The sequence below is a fragment of the Sturnira hondurensis genome, unplaced genomic scaffold, assembly GCF_014824575.4.
Source record: "Sturnira hondurensis isolate 20B ecotype Veracruz unplaced genomic scaffold, ASM1482457v3 Scaffold0019777, whole genome shotgun sequence".
NCBI classification, from domain to species: domain Eukaryota; kingdom Metazoa; phylum Chordata; class Mammalia; order Chiroptera; family Phyllostomidae; genus Sturnira; species Sturnira hondurensis.
This window is the reverse complement of record NW_028092408.1, coordinates 108157-121850: the sequence shown is the minus strand read 5'-3', so window position 1 is coordinate 121850 and position 13694 is coordinate 108157.

Sequence of the window (13694 nt, the reverse complement as noted above, 5' to 3'; positions counted from 1 at the left end):
TATATACTACAGCAACAAGTGACCAAAAAACCAGCTCTGCTGCCCAAAACAAGGACCTATTGCCATTCAGTAGTTAGGGATGCCCACTATTTCTGAAGGGGAACACCTGTTCAATAGTACATGTCTGAAAAAGTAATATCCATAGAGCTTGGATAACATTGTGATGGACATCAGGAATGTACACACAGCATTCAGTCCCTAGTAAGGCACACACTCCACCTAGTAAGGCAGTAAAGATATCTAAGGCCATACAATTTTGCAAGGCAACTTTCCTTAATTGATACACTTCCTCATTTAAGAGGCTTAAAGAATCATGTGTTGCATTCAACACATGAGCAGTGTGCAAAGCCAAAGCAGTTATTTCAGTTTCAGTGAGTATAGAAGCAGCTTGAGTAGAAAAAATAGCTAATGGGTAATATCACCAGGGTGTACATTTTACCCGGTGTTGCATCTTAAACTCTTCCCGGTTGGTTGGCTGTATTGGCAGAGTTTTCTGAACTTAAGCAGGAAAATAGGGCCATCCCTAGATACAAAAGCCCATCCAGTTTGGGGCAGGTAAGGCCATCCATGTAAGCCACACACCCAGAGGACCCCAGTGGGAACTACAGCCCACACATCATTCCACACCTCCCAGGAATGCTTTAGAGATTGAGTCTGACACAGACCTGTTGGAGTCCAGCCCACTTGGGCATGTCCTTTCAGGTTCTCAATACAAAGGAGAGCTGGTCCAACTAGCTCCATGGCCTGAGCCATGAGCCACCTCCAAGCCATCCCATGTGGAGTAGCTGACCAACAGCCTGGGCCAGTCATACCACAGCTTTACCCCAGCATAGATGTCAGTCCAGGTTGCATTCCACAACAGATGTGCTCTGTTCCACAGGTGGTACAACCAAGTGAAATTTGAGATAGAGAATCTGAAGAGATATGCCATTGGAGGCTGGAGGATGTGCTCATGGGTTTTCAGTGAAGACCCAGCATGTGGATTGATCAGCCACTGAGGCATAGCTATGTAACCAGTCCACTAAAGTGTTACTTTGCACCATAAGGGCAAAAAAAAAAAAGCAGTTATTGGAACTAACAATGGAAAATCACAACCCTCAGGCAATATATAAGCAAGTTTCTGGTCAACCAATAAGACAGTGGCTGGCAGAGGGGCCGTTCCTGGATACGAGTACCATACCTTGCAAGCCTCAACTGGGGGTTCAGCATGTACTTGAAACAACAGAGGAGGACTCATAATGGGTCATAAGGATATTAGAAAGGTACCACAAAGAAGCATCTCACGGTCTGTTGGCCCTGGGTTGATATGTCACCTTTAAGATTAGAAGCTATGTCCCAATCACCCAAGGCACTATTTGCAAGTTTCTTTCCACCCCTTGTCCCCAAGGGGCAACAAGAGTCACCGAATGCATATGGGGGGGGGGGCTTTTATTTCCCAAAGACCACAGCCAAGTGGCTGTTTGCCCTTACTCCAGGCCCTAAGGTGCAGGAAGAGAATATTTCCTTGTTTTCCCATGCCTGGATTTAGCAAAGCATCCTTACTCTGTACCTGCAGCTAAATTGGAGCAGCAGTCCAGTGGAGTAAGGCTTCCACCAGAGCTGGGCCCTCCTTCTACTCCTATAATTTAGAGTCTGGAGAGCAGTCCATAAGTGTTTTGTCCAATCCCCTAGTGTAGGGGTAGCAGCCATAGCTCACAGGCCCTACTTTAAGAGACCATTGTACCGTTCAATCATTATGGCAGCCTTTGGGTGATAGGCCACATGGAACTTCCAGTCAATCTGCAGGTCTTGGGCCCATTGTTGCACCAAAGCCTCAGTAAAATGCACCCATAAGCAGTGCATAAATGCCCCAGCATAGCGATTACTGCTTTCTGATCCAGGTGCCATGCAGGGTAAGCAGCTAAAAGTCCAGTAGCCATGTTCACACATGTGATTTCATACTGAGAGGACACCCTCTCAACTAGGCAGAGGTCCAATTACATCAATCTGCCATGGGTTCAGTGGTACCCATCCCTGCACCTCCTACCCAGTAGTTCCTACAGGCCTTCAGGGATGCTCTTGTGAGTAGGCAACACAGGTCTCACCAACTTTCTGTACTTCTGCTTAGGAGACAGGTACCTTTTTTGGAAACTTCCCTGACTGGTTTTAGAAGCTGTGATCCCCCATGGCTAAGGCTGAGTAAAGGACCTTGGGACTATAAGCCACTTAGGAGACAAAGCTTATCTTCCTTTGGTAGATAAGGAAGGGGCACCTTTGTGCTTTCTGATAGAAAGCACTTATGGACTGTTCTACCACAAAACACTTATGGACTGTTCTCCAGACTCTAAATTATAGGAGTAGGAGGAGGGCCCAGCTCTGGTAGAAAAGCTTTTTCCACCTTAGGTAGATAGGTAGGGGCACCACCACTGACCCCTTTCTCTTCACCTTGCTTGGCCCTGGGCAGATGACTGGTTGGCCAATGGTGGGTATGATTCCTCAAAAGAAGAATGACCTAAGACAGGCTTGGTCATGAAGGGTTCCTCAGGGAAGGACTTGGGAGGCTATAGAAAAAGGGGGTGATGGACCCTCATCCCTCAGCTTTGACATAGCTTGAGTCCTCATTCTGTCTGCAACCAGTCTCCTAATCTCTTGGCTGCTTTACTCCCCCTGCCTGACTTAAGCCTGAAACAATGCCTTAAGCCCGAAACAATGCTGGAGGTGGGTGTGGCCCTGTGCTGGAAAGGGCAGGTTCCCTAGAGTGATCAGGCTAAAGAAAGAATGCGTAATATCCTATGAAACCTATTTTGCTAATACCCTCAATTTAAATGATAAGGGTCCAAGCAAGAAGTGAGTTTGTTCCCCAAAGGTTTATATTCCTTTAACTATCTGACCCTGACTCAGAATAAGCCCTCCGAGTTCTCTGAATGTTATCTATTGTTTAATCATTTCTGCCTGATAATGATTGATGGGCTTTATGTATACACCCTGCATTCCTGTGCAAATTGAACCTAATAAAAGCTTATTAAAGCAAGGTTTGAGGCACTCTCCCCTTGAGAGAGTGGCTGTGACATTCCTGTTCCTCCACAGGACTCAGTAGTCCCTGTGAATTTGTCTCATCTCATCCATAATGCCACAGACCCCAGAAGCTGGGATCCACATTTTTACAGTAAACCACATGGTCTTCCAGTTTTTACAGTAAACCACCTGGTCTTCTGTCCAGCATGTGAGAGGTGACAGTGTAGCCATGGACAATGTCTCTCCCTGATTGTCCAGCTGGCACCATTTCCAGTCAGTGCACTTTGGCTAGAGTGTCATCCTCATCATTCCCAGAGGAAGCAAGGGGTGTATCCCCAGTTACATGATATACAGTGATTTGTTTCTGGTGGCCTAATTCCCAGAAGTCTTGCCACAAGGCCTGTCCCCATAATGGCCAGTGCATAACTATCCATTTATTTGCATGCCATGTAGAAATTCATAATGTTAACCCTCAGTACACCACCCAACTATCTGTGCAAATAGTCAGGGGTGGTGCTTTACTGGTAGCCATGAGCAATGCAGCTTTCAGTTCTGTCCACTGGCTGTTCTGACATACTCCAGTGTCAAACCAGATCATATCTGTTTCTGGTTGAAATGCCAAAGCAATCCACACAACAGGCTGATCCCTGATGGACCCATCAGTATACCACGCATCTGAGGAAATAGGTGCCCACCCTTCATGGAAGGGGTTAGCTTCCATTTCTTCTATAGGGGCAGGAATAGTAGATTACTCATCTACATACGTAACAGGACCCAGCACTTCCTGTAACTCAGCCCATAAGGGGTTAGTTGTCAGAGTATTCTCTTGCTGCAGATAAGCCCCTCCCCCCACTTAGCCTGTGTGACTATCTGAGCCATCCCACTATGAGGTTTGGCCATCCTGTCTCAGACCCACCCTGCAGTGGGTAAGTGGTTCTTACCATCACAGGATCAGTTCCTGTTACAGCCTCCATGACCAACAGGGCATCATAAACTGCAGCCAGTTGCTTTTTAATCAGGGAGTACTGTACCTCTCCACACTTCCGTAGTTGAGACAAGAAATCCAGGGGTTGATGTAGCCATTCTAATCACTGCCACAGACCCCACCCAAAGCCTTCTTGAGTCATATGCACATCTAGCTCACAGGGTCTAGCAGAATCCAGAGCATGCAAGGCCTAAGCATGTTTAATGATGTGCTTTACTCCTTGGAATGCTTGCTCCAAGACTGGGGTCTAGTCCAAATTTGTTCCCTCTTCCACCAAGGTGTACAAGGGATGAAGTGGGGCATGAATACTCTCCAGTGCCACAGCAGGCCTGAAAATGTCTGGAGCTATTTTACAGTGGGTAGGGTATGCCTGAATTTTATCTATCACCACATCAAGGATGATTTTTTATCTTAACCAACCAGGCAATCCCCAAGAATTTGACAGATAATCCAGGCTCTTGCAGTTTGGCTTTGTTGACTGTCCAGCCACATGACTTAGGTATGACAACACTTGTGGCACTGTTCTTTCTAATTCTGTAAGAGAATCACTGGTTAGCAAAAGTGTCATCTACGTAATGGAAAAGGTCAACTTCTGCAGGCTGTGGCCACTTAGCCAGGTCGTCCTCCACAATCCCATGACAGATGGTAGGGTTGTGCAAATACCCTTGAGGGGGCACTGGTAAGGTCCATTGTCAGCCCTCCCGTGTGAAGACAAACTGATCTTGACTCTCTAGAGCAATATCAATGGAGAAAAAGGCATTTGCTAGATCAGCTACAAAGTAGTAAGTTCCCAGCTTATTAGTTAACTAGTCCATCAAGTCCACCACAGAAGGGACCACTGCATGTATTGGAGAAATGACCTTATTGAGCTTCTGTCATTCTCCATGTTCCATTTGGCTTCCTCGCTGGCCACACAGAGGAGTTAAAGGGACTGTGAACAGCCCTAATTATTCCTACCTTTGTAACTCTCCTATAGTTGCTGTAATTTCCTCATATCCTCTGGGCAGCCATTATTGTTTCACAGCTGTTACCCATCATGTACAGGAGGATGTCCAACATGTCCCCACAGAATGGCTTTTACCATTCACACCCGCAGGTGAAACTCTCCTGCCGTGGTTTATAGCCACAGTCCCTGAAGCACATCAAAACCTAGGCTATAGAGGATACATAAGTGATATACTCACAGGGCGGGAGAACAAACACCTGACACCCAGAGAAAGCTGCACAGCCATCACCAGTACACTCTGTTCACCATAACCATTAAGACAGGCCTCAGGCTCCAGAAACTTCTCAGGGTTTCCATACAGGAGAGTATGCACAACTCCTATGTCCACTAGAGCCAGGACCCACTGGACATTTGTAGGGGACCAATGGATAGCCAGTTCAAAATGTAGCCTCTGGTCCCTGCCTGTTCCCTGTAGGCAGGTCCCTAGGCCTTTCCCCTATTCAAATGTCTAAAGGCTATCTCCTCAGTCTTCTGGGTGGGCCTCTCTGTTCATGTCCCTAGTCTTCTTCCTCGCTGCCTTCTTCTGGAGTCACAGGAAGCATTGGTCAGCTCTCAACTGTTTCCAGAGCTGTAATAAGCAAGCATTTGGCTTCCTATCAATCTTATTTCAATCTACTCCAGACCCTAAAATGTTTGACCATATCTGTCTCCTGGTCACCCACACAGGGGCACTGTTTGACCAAGAAACAGAGAGAATTGAGATATCTCCTGAAGCTTTCTGCTGGCAGTGAGACTCTGCCTCCCCCAGACTCAACACCGTCATGGGGACATCATTAATGCAACAGCCAACATATGGGGCCAAGATTGCCACGAGGGATCCAAACAAGGCTGCAGCACCAGACCCTGTATCCTTACCATGAAGCATTCATCATCAGGGCCCTGGGTATTGGGATTGAACATAGTCTGATTGGTGCATGCCCAACTCCTGCAAGGTAAGCACTAAGTCCATAAAGGACTCTCATTTGCTCACTGTCTGGCACATCTTCTGCATTTGCCCAGACTGTATCGATAGCTTCCATGACCCACTACAACAGAAAACGCAATGCCTTCCCCCAGCCATGCTGTGGACTATTCTGTCCTGATTGGTTCAGAGAGGGGTGAATTGTGATGGAAGCTAAATTTTCCATCTCGTTATCAGTGAACATGATGATTTCCACCCCTGAATTCCACAGGTATGAGAGCCATGCTGCTAAGGGCTTCCCAAGTCGCTGGTGAAACTGATTTGCAAGATCAACCAGTTTTGTCTGTGTATAAGGGCAATAAGTTCTTTGTCTTATTAAGATGAACTATCTAGGCAGGGCCAGCTGGATCTCCCCCAGGCACCAGTAGCTGCCAGGATTTCATTTTCTATAACACCCCTGAGTGGGGACTCAGGGAACTCAGTTCCATAGCCTCTACATCCTCCTCCCTCTGAATTGTCTGCTACAACTGGGGAGAGGGATCACTGCTACTCTGCCTCTCTGAGATCTTCTCTCAGGGTAGAGTCTCACCTCCAAGGCTTCCTCTCTCCCTGAAGTTCATGTAACTTCGCTGTGTCACCAAGCACAGTCTCCATCTCAACTCAAGCTGAAAGAAACACCAAGCCCACAGCTCCCTTGGCTGCCCTGGGGGCTCGGCTTTTCTAGGGTCTTCCTGACCCCCTGCAGGGCCTTCTCTACCATATTGGGTGCACCACTAACATTGCAACAATTCTAGAGCAGGGCCCATGCTGCCAGGAGACTTGCCACCAGATACCATATCCTGGTGACCAGCGACTCTTCCAAACCCCCCTATGGGGGTCCCACTGCTTGTTCCTTCATATTCATACTGCTACTAGTTCTGTTGATGGCACCAATTATCTTTCAGCCTTTCAAGGTCAGACATGTTTGCTCGAGATTGGGCAGACAGAAGAAAATCCATGAAGCCATGGGAATACCTGATTCAAGGGTGAGGTGATCCACCCATGCTGCAAGCTGCATGTCACATTGTGGGAAGTCCCAACTGCATTATATACTAAATGCATGTGCTAAGATATTATATAACAAAGTGTGATTCTGCACATGTGGGCACATTCTCAAGGCTTTGGGAATACTGCTTATCAGGCCCAGTGAGTGAGCCTGACTGACACCATTTCCCTTACAGGTTGTTTTTCATATTTAACTGTTATAATCAGTGCTGTAGTAGATAATACTTTTCCCAATATTTTTGTAAAGTTACACTTTACAATACTTTACAAGTATTTCTGTATAATAGAAGACTAAGTAAATAATTGATGCCAAAACTATACACAAATTTAACTTTAGCATGTTTTGCCAAACTGATAATTTACTTACTAGTAATGTATTTGTAATATTTAAATATTGCTGCATATTTAAAATAAGTGAGAGTTTAAAAAATGCCAGGCCATTCCTACTAATAAAATCAATCTCTAAGAGAGGGTCCAAAAGTCAGCATTTAAAAAAATTACCTGGGCCTCCAATGCATACCCACATTTCAGAACTAGTGTACTGAATCTGTGTGTCTTGAATATTAACATGAACCTGAATCACCTAGAATCTTGTTAAAATTCTGGCTCCAATTCAGTGAGTCTGGGGTAGGACATGAGATTCTGCATTTTTTAAATGATTAAAATGTAATTTGAGTTTGTCTATTTTACAACATGTTATTTTAAATAAAAATTTTACTTTGAAATAGTTTTAGATGTATAGAAAAGTTGCAAAGATAGTATAGAAATGTTCCCATAAACCATCAACCAAATTTTTCTTACCATTAACATCTTATGTAGCACCATGGTAACCTTTATTAAAAATAAGAAATTCACATTTGTACATTATAAACTTACATATTTTATGTAGGTTGCACTAGTTTTTCACTCATGTTCTTCTTTTGTTCCAGGATCCAATCTAGAATACACTACCTTGCATTTAGCAACTTTTTAAAATTAAAAATGATGACATCCACTTAATATCTGTATTTTCCTCTTTAACATAAATTATCTCCTGTCTTTTGTCTTAACAAAAGGATTTGCTAGTGATGACATAACTAGAAAACAAAGACACAACCTCTCACTTAGAAATATCTTATAAGGGTTTCATTTATCAGGTGTTGACTGTGCTGTAATCACTGCTGAATACTCTACACCTATCATGTAATTTCAGTTTTACAACAAACAGCCTGTTAATTATTACATTCACTTTAATTAAGAAAACCAAGACTAGGATGTTTGTTAGTCACCAAAGTTTCAGTACTGGATGACCCTCAGCCAAGTCTAAGAACACCACGTGTGTACCAGCTTTGAACCAGCAACTCAGTCCACAATTTGGCAATCTTTGTTTCTCCATATCTGTGCCTTCAGTCTAATTGTTCTTTCATAATTATAAGGCAATTCTGTTTCATTGATTTGTATTATTGCTCAAAGTTAAACATGTTTTTATATAGACTCAGTAACGTTTTTCTATTAATGTTTTACCCATTTTTCCTATTCTCTGTCCTTTTCTTACTAATTTCATGAGCTTTTTCTTATGTTGGGGAAATTAATGCTTTGTTTTTCATATATAAGTTATACATCAATACTTTCCCCCAATTTTCTCTCCACCTTTGAAACTTGTTTATATTTGTTTTTTCTTTTTAATACTTCTCATAAAAGATTTTTAAATTTTGTATGGAAAAATTTATTCATCTTTTACTCCATAGCTTCAAGCTTTTATGCCAACATTTATTTTTTAAAAGACTTTTTGGATCCATAAAAATGACTCATTTATTTTATTGATATTTTCATAATTACTAAAATGATCAAATAATCTCACACTCTCCTGATGAAATTGTAAACTTGTGTCACTTTTTAGAAAGCAAATTGACAAAACATATTAAAACCCTTAAAATTACCCATGTTGCTTGACCTAGTAATAACACTTTAATAACTTAAAACTATAATAAAAATTAAGTTATAATTTTTTATTGAAGGCAAGTAGGCACAATAGTGAATGGAAGCCACACTAACCTCCTCCTAGGACCAATATGGAATTACAACTGAATTGTGGACAAATTACCCAGAACAAACAATAGTGAGAAAGAAGTCTCATAACCTCACACAGACAGAAAAATCAGTTTCTGCACATCCTGAATAGTAAGGAATGCAGTAGAGACTCAAGAAGTCTGACTGGGTGTCCACGGGTAGCAGCACCAAGGTATAATTAAGTGGCCAGTTGAATTCCCCTGTAAAGAGCAGGGTCTAAACCCCAAGCTGGAGTCCAAAGCCTAGAGCCTCAGAGACCCAAAAGTACACATGTAACAACCAGCGATGAAAAACAGTAGAGCTGCTCTCATCAGAGACAGAAAGTGGGAGATGCAAAGAGCCATTTAAAGGGTCAATGAACAAATTTTCATTTACAGCCACTTACCCTGGGTTCCAGCAAAGGCAGGGGCAGAGTGGACTAGAGACATCTGAGGAGACACTGGGAATGGAGGTTTTGGAAAGAGAACTGAGAGAGTAGGTACCGGGATCTTGGTGCTAAGTCATACCCCATACAGCAGCAGCCATCCTATTCCAGTACATCACTGCCCTCCAAGCTACAGCAGCCTGATGGGAAACAATAGCCCCAACCCCAGGAGGGATGCTCCCTGCTTTATGGTGCTTAAGCCCGACTACTGAGTGTAGAGTGACTAGATTAACAACTGAAAGGAAGCCAGACACTGGATCCCTGGCAGTCTCAGAGCAGGCTGCCTAATGTCAGATGGGGTCAAAATCTAACATCATTAGAGGCATATCAGAAAGAAAAAACAGTGGTAAATACTAGAGGCTACCAAGACAAAATCCATGGTGATCTCCATAATGTGCACTATTTGCTTTCCTGCATAGCTTTTTAACATTCATTTCTTGTCCTTCAAGTTTGTACATATTAAGTCACTAGATTTTATACTCTACTTTATTTCAAATCACATATTTTGGCCCTCCCTTTATTTTGGCCTCTCCATCACTTTATTGTATTGTGAGTGATACAATACAATACAATTGTATTGTATTGTATTGTATTGTATTGTATTGTATTGTATTGTATTGTATTTTTGTTTAAACCAAAACTATTGCTGCAGCTTCATTCTTAAACTCCATTTAACCTTTTTCATTCCCTTTTTAATTTATGTTGTGAATTTTACATTCCCTCTTCACATTGCTCCAACTCTCAACTCTTATTAGTGCTCCTCTCTACCTTCTAAAAGTCATTTTCCTTTCAGTAGATCATCTCATATTCACTATTCTTTCTTATAATAGTCTTAATTTCTTTACATCTTAATTAATACTGATTAATTTGTTGTTTATTGTGGGATTGCTGCCTGGGGGTGGGGGGTATTTGTGCAGGTGTGAGTTTGTTTCCTGGACCTTGTGGTTTTGTTCCGATAGCATCTGCACAACAGCGACCATCAGTCAACCAGATGGAAGGAATGACCCACTGAAGAATGACCCCAAAATAATCAAAACCCAATTACATCAGGCCAGCCAACATAAAATGGCATGAATGGCATCCAAAGAGCATCAAGTACAACATTGACACTGCACTATTGAATCTCATAGGTCTCCTACCACAGAAATTCACACCACAAATTGAAGAGGTCAACACAGTTCAATTTAAGAAGCACAAGCAAACAAGAAGGGTCTCACAAATAATGGGAAGACAAAGAAACAAGCCCCAACTGAAAGGAAAAGAGAAATCTTCAGAAAGAGTCCTAAGTGAACTAGAGGCAAAAAACTATCAGACAGTGAGTTCAAAACAATGATTATGAGGAAGCACAATGAGTGTAATGACGATTACCAACAACTTTAGGGAAGATATGAGGAACTTACTTTAAAGTATATCAGCAAGAAAAGAGACATAAAAACAATAAGAGCCAAGAGGAAATGAAGAATAAAATTTCAGAATTGAAGAACATGGTAGAAGTTATCAAAAGTAGGCTTGATGAAGCAGAGGATGGAATCAGTGGCCTGCAGGTCAAAATAGAAAAAAAAAAACCTCCAGAAAGAGCAAGAAAAAGAAAAAAATGCTCACAGAGAACAAAGATGGATTATGGGAACAACACCATGAAACATAATAATATCAGTATAATAGGGATAGAAAGAGGAGGAGCAGAAGAAGAAAGAAGGAGGAGGAGGAGAAAAAGGAGGAGGAGAAGGAGAAGAAGAAAAGCAAGGGATAAAAAACCTGTTTGAAAAAGTACTGATGGATAACTTTCTTAATCTGATGAGAGAAAAGATCACACAAGTCCAGGAAGAACAGAGGGTCCCAATCAAGAGGGCCCCAAAAGAGATTCACTTCAACACACATCATAATTAAAATTACAAAATTCAAAGACAAAAAGAGAACCTTAAAAGCAAAGAAGACACAGGAAGTAAGATACAATGGAGCCCTGATAAGGCTAGAGACTGACTTCTCAACAGAAACACTACAAGCCATGTGTCCTAAGATATTTTTAGATTAAAAAAAGAAAACACTATAAACCAGAGTGGAATGGCAAAGAATACTCTAAGAAAAGCAAAGGTCTGCAGCCAACACTACTCAAACCAACAAGGCTCCCAATTAAAATGGAAGGTGAAATAAATAGTCTCCCAGACAAAAGAAGGGTCAAAGAATAGACCTCCAACAAACCAGTACTGCAAGATATGCTAAAGGGACTGCTTTAAGAAAAAGAAGAAGAAAAAGAGTGAGAGAAAAAGTAATACAGGCACGAAGGAAATAAAATGGCAATAAATAAATACCTATTAATAATAATCTAAATATAAATGGTTAAATGTTCCAATCAAAAGACACAGGGTAACTAAATGGGTAAGAAAACATGACCAGCACATATGTTGTGTACAAGAGACCCACCTCAAAACAAAAGACCTGAACAGACAGTAAATGAAGGATTGGAAATAATTTCTCAAGCAAATATACATGAAAAAAAGCAGAGGTACCAATACTTACATGAGACAGCATAAACTATAAAACAAAGGCCATAAAAAGAGGCACCATGGGAGTTATTACCAAGATAGAGACATAGGTAGAAACCCTTCACTTCCTTGCATGACCAAAAGGAGGATAACAACTAATCTAAAATCAATAAACAACAAAAATAGTGAGAAAATTAAACTGCATGGACTCCAGCAACCAAGGAATTAAAGAAAAAAATTCAACCAGAACAACCAGACTGATAAGATGGACCCTGCAGGCCAACTCAGTAAAACTGCTGTGAGGCAGCTGAGGGGAGCTCCAACAGCTGAGCTCCAACAGCTGAGCTCCACATAGCTGCACAGGAGGGACTGACTTAAGGGAAAAACTGAGACTCAGAGCTGACGGTGGGCTAAGGGTGGGGTTGCTGCAGTGGGAGATACTTCTAGTCTGACACCAGAGTCTGTCGGAAAATGCACTAGAGAAGAGCAGGTAAGCTGCATTGTTACCTCCCTGGCCCCTCCCCCACAGGCAGTGCTGCAGTGCAGCAAGGAGGTTTTCCCTGCCTGGATTAATACCAAAGGCTCCACCCCCTTAAAATTTATCAGGGGCTCCCAGCAAAGAAATAGGGCCAAAATGAAAGAATGGTGCAAAACAGCAGAAAGGGAGCTAAGGGAGGAGGATACAGCCAACCTATCTGATGGAGAATTTAAAACCCTGGTAATCAAAATGCTCACATAACTAATTGAGCTTGGTCTAAAAATGAAAGAACAAATGAAAGCTACCCAAAATGAAATAAAGCAAAATATTCAGGGAACCAACAATGACAAGAAGGACCCCAGTATTCAAACCAACTATTTGGAACAAAAGAAAGAAAGAAAGAAACATTCAACTGGATCAGAATGAAGAAACAAGAATAAAAAAATGCAGAGAGGTGGGAGATTTCCTGAGACAACTTTAAACATTCCAATATCTGAATTATAGGGGCCCCAGAAGGAGAAAAACAAGAACAAGAAATTGAAAACTTATTTGAACAAATAATGAAAGAAAACGTCCCAATCTGGCAAAGGAAATAGACTTCCAGGAAGTCTGGGAAGCCTAGAGAGTCCCAAAGAAGTTGGACCCAAGGAGGAACACACAAAGGCATATCATTATTAAGTTACCCAATATTAAAGACAAAGAGGAATTTCTAAAAGCAGCAAGAGAAAAGGAGACAGTTACCTACAAAGAAGTTTCCATAAGATTATCTACTGATTTCTCAAAAGAAACCTTACAGGCAAGAAGAGGCTGGAAAGAAGTATTCCAAGAAAGGCAAGGACTTACATCCAAGAATACCCTAACCAGCAAAGCTATCATTTAGAATGGAAGGGCAGATAAAGTTCTTCCCCGATAAGGTCAAGTTAAAGGAGTTCATCATCAATCAGCCCCTATTATATGAAACATTAAAGGGACTTAGAAGAAGAACATCAAAAATATGAACAATAAAATGACAACAAACTCACAACTATTAACAAATGGACCTAAAAGAAAAGAAAAACAATTAAAACAAAAACTAAGCAAGCAACCAGAGAAGGAACAGAATCAGAGAAATGGACAACACATAGAGGGAGTTCAGTGGGGAGGGGGAAGGGAGGAATTGGGGGGGGGATATGGGGAAGAAACAGCATAATTACTAGGCATAAAATAGGGAAAGATAAAAATGGTATAGGAAACAGAGCACTCAAAGAACTTATATGTACAACTCATGGACATGAACTAAGGAAGGGGGAATGCTAGAGGGTTGAGGGAGCAGTGTGGAGGGGGGATAAAG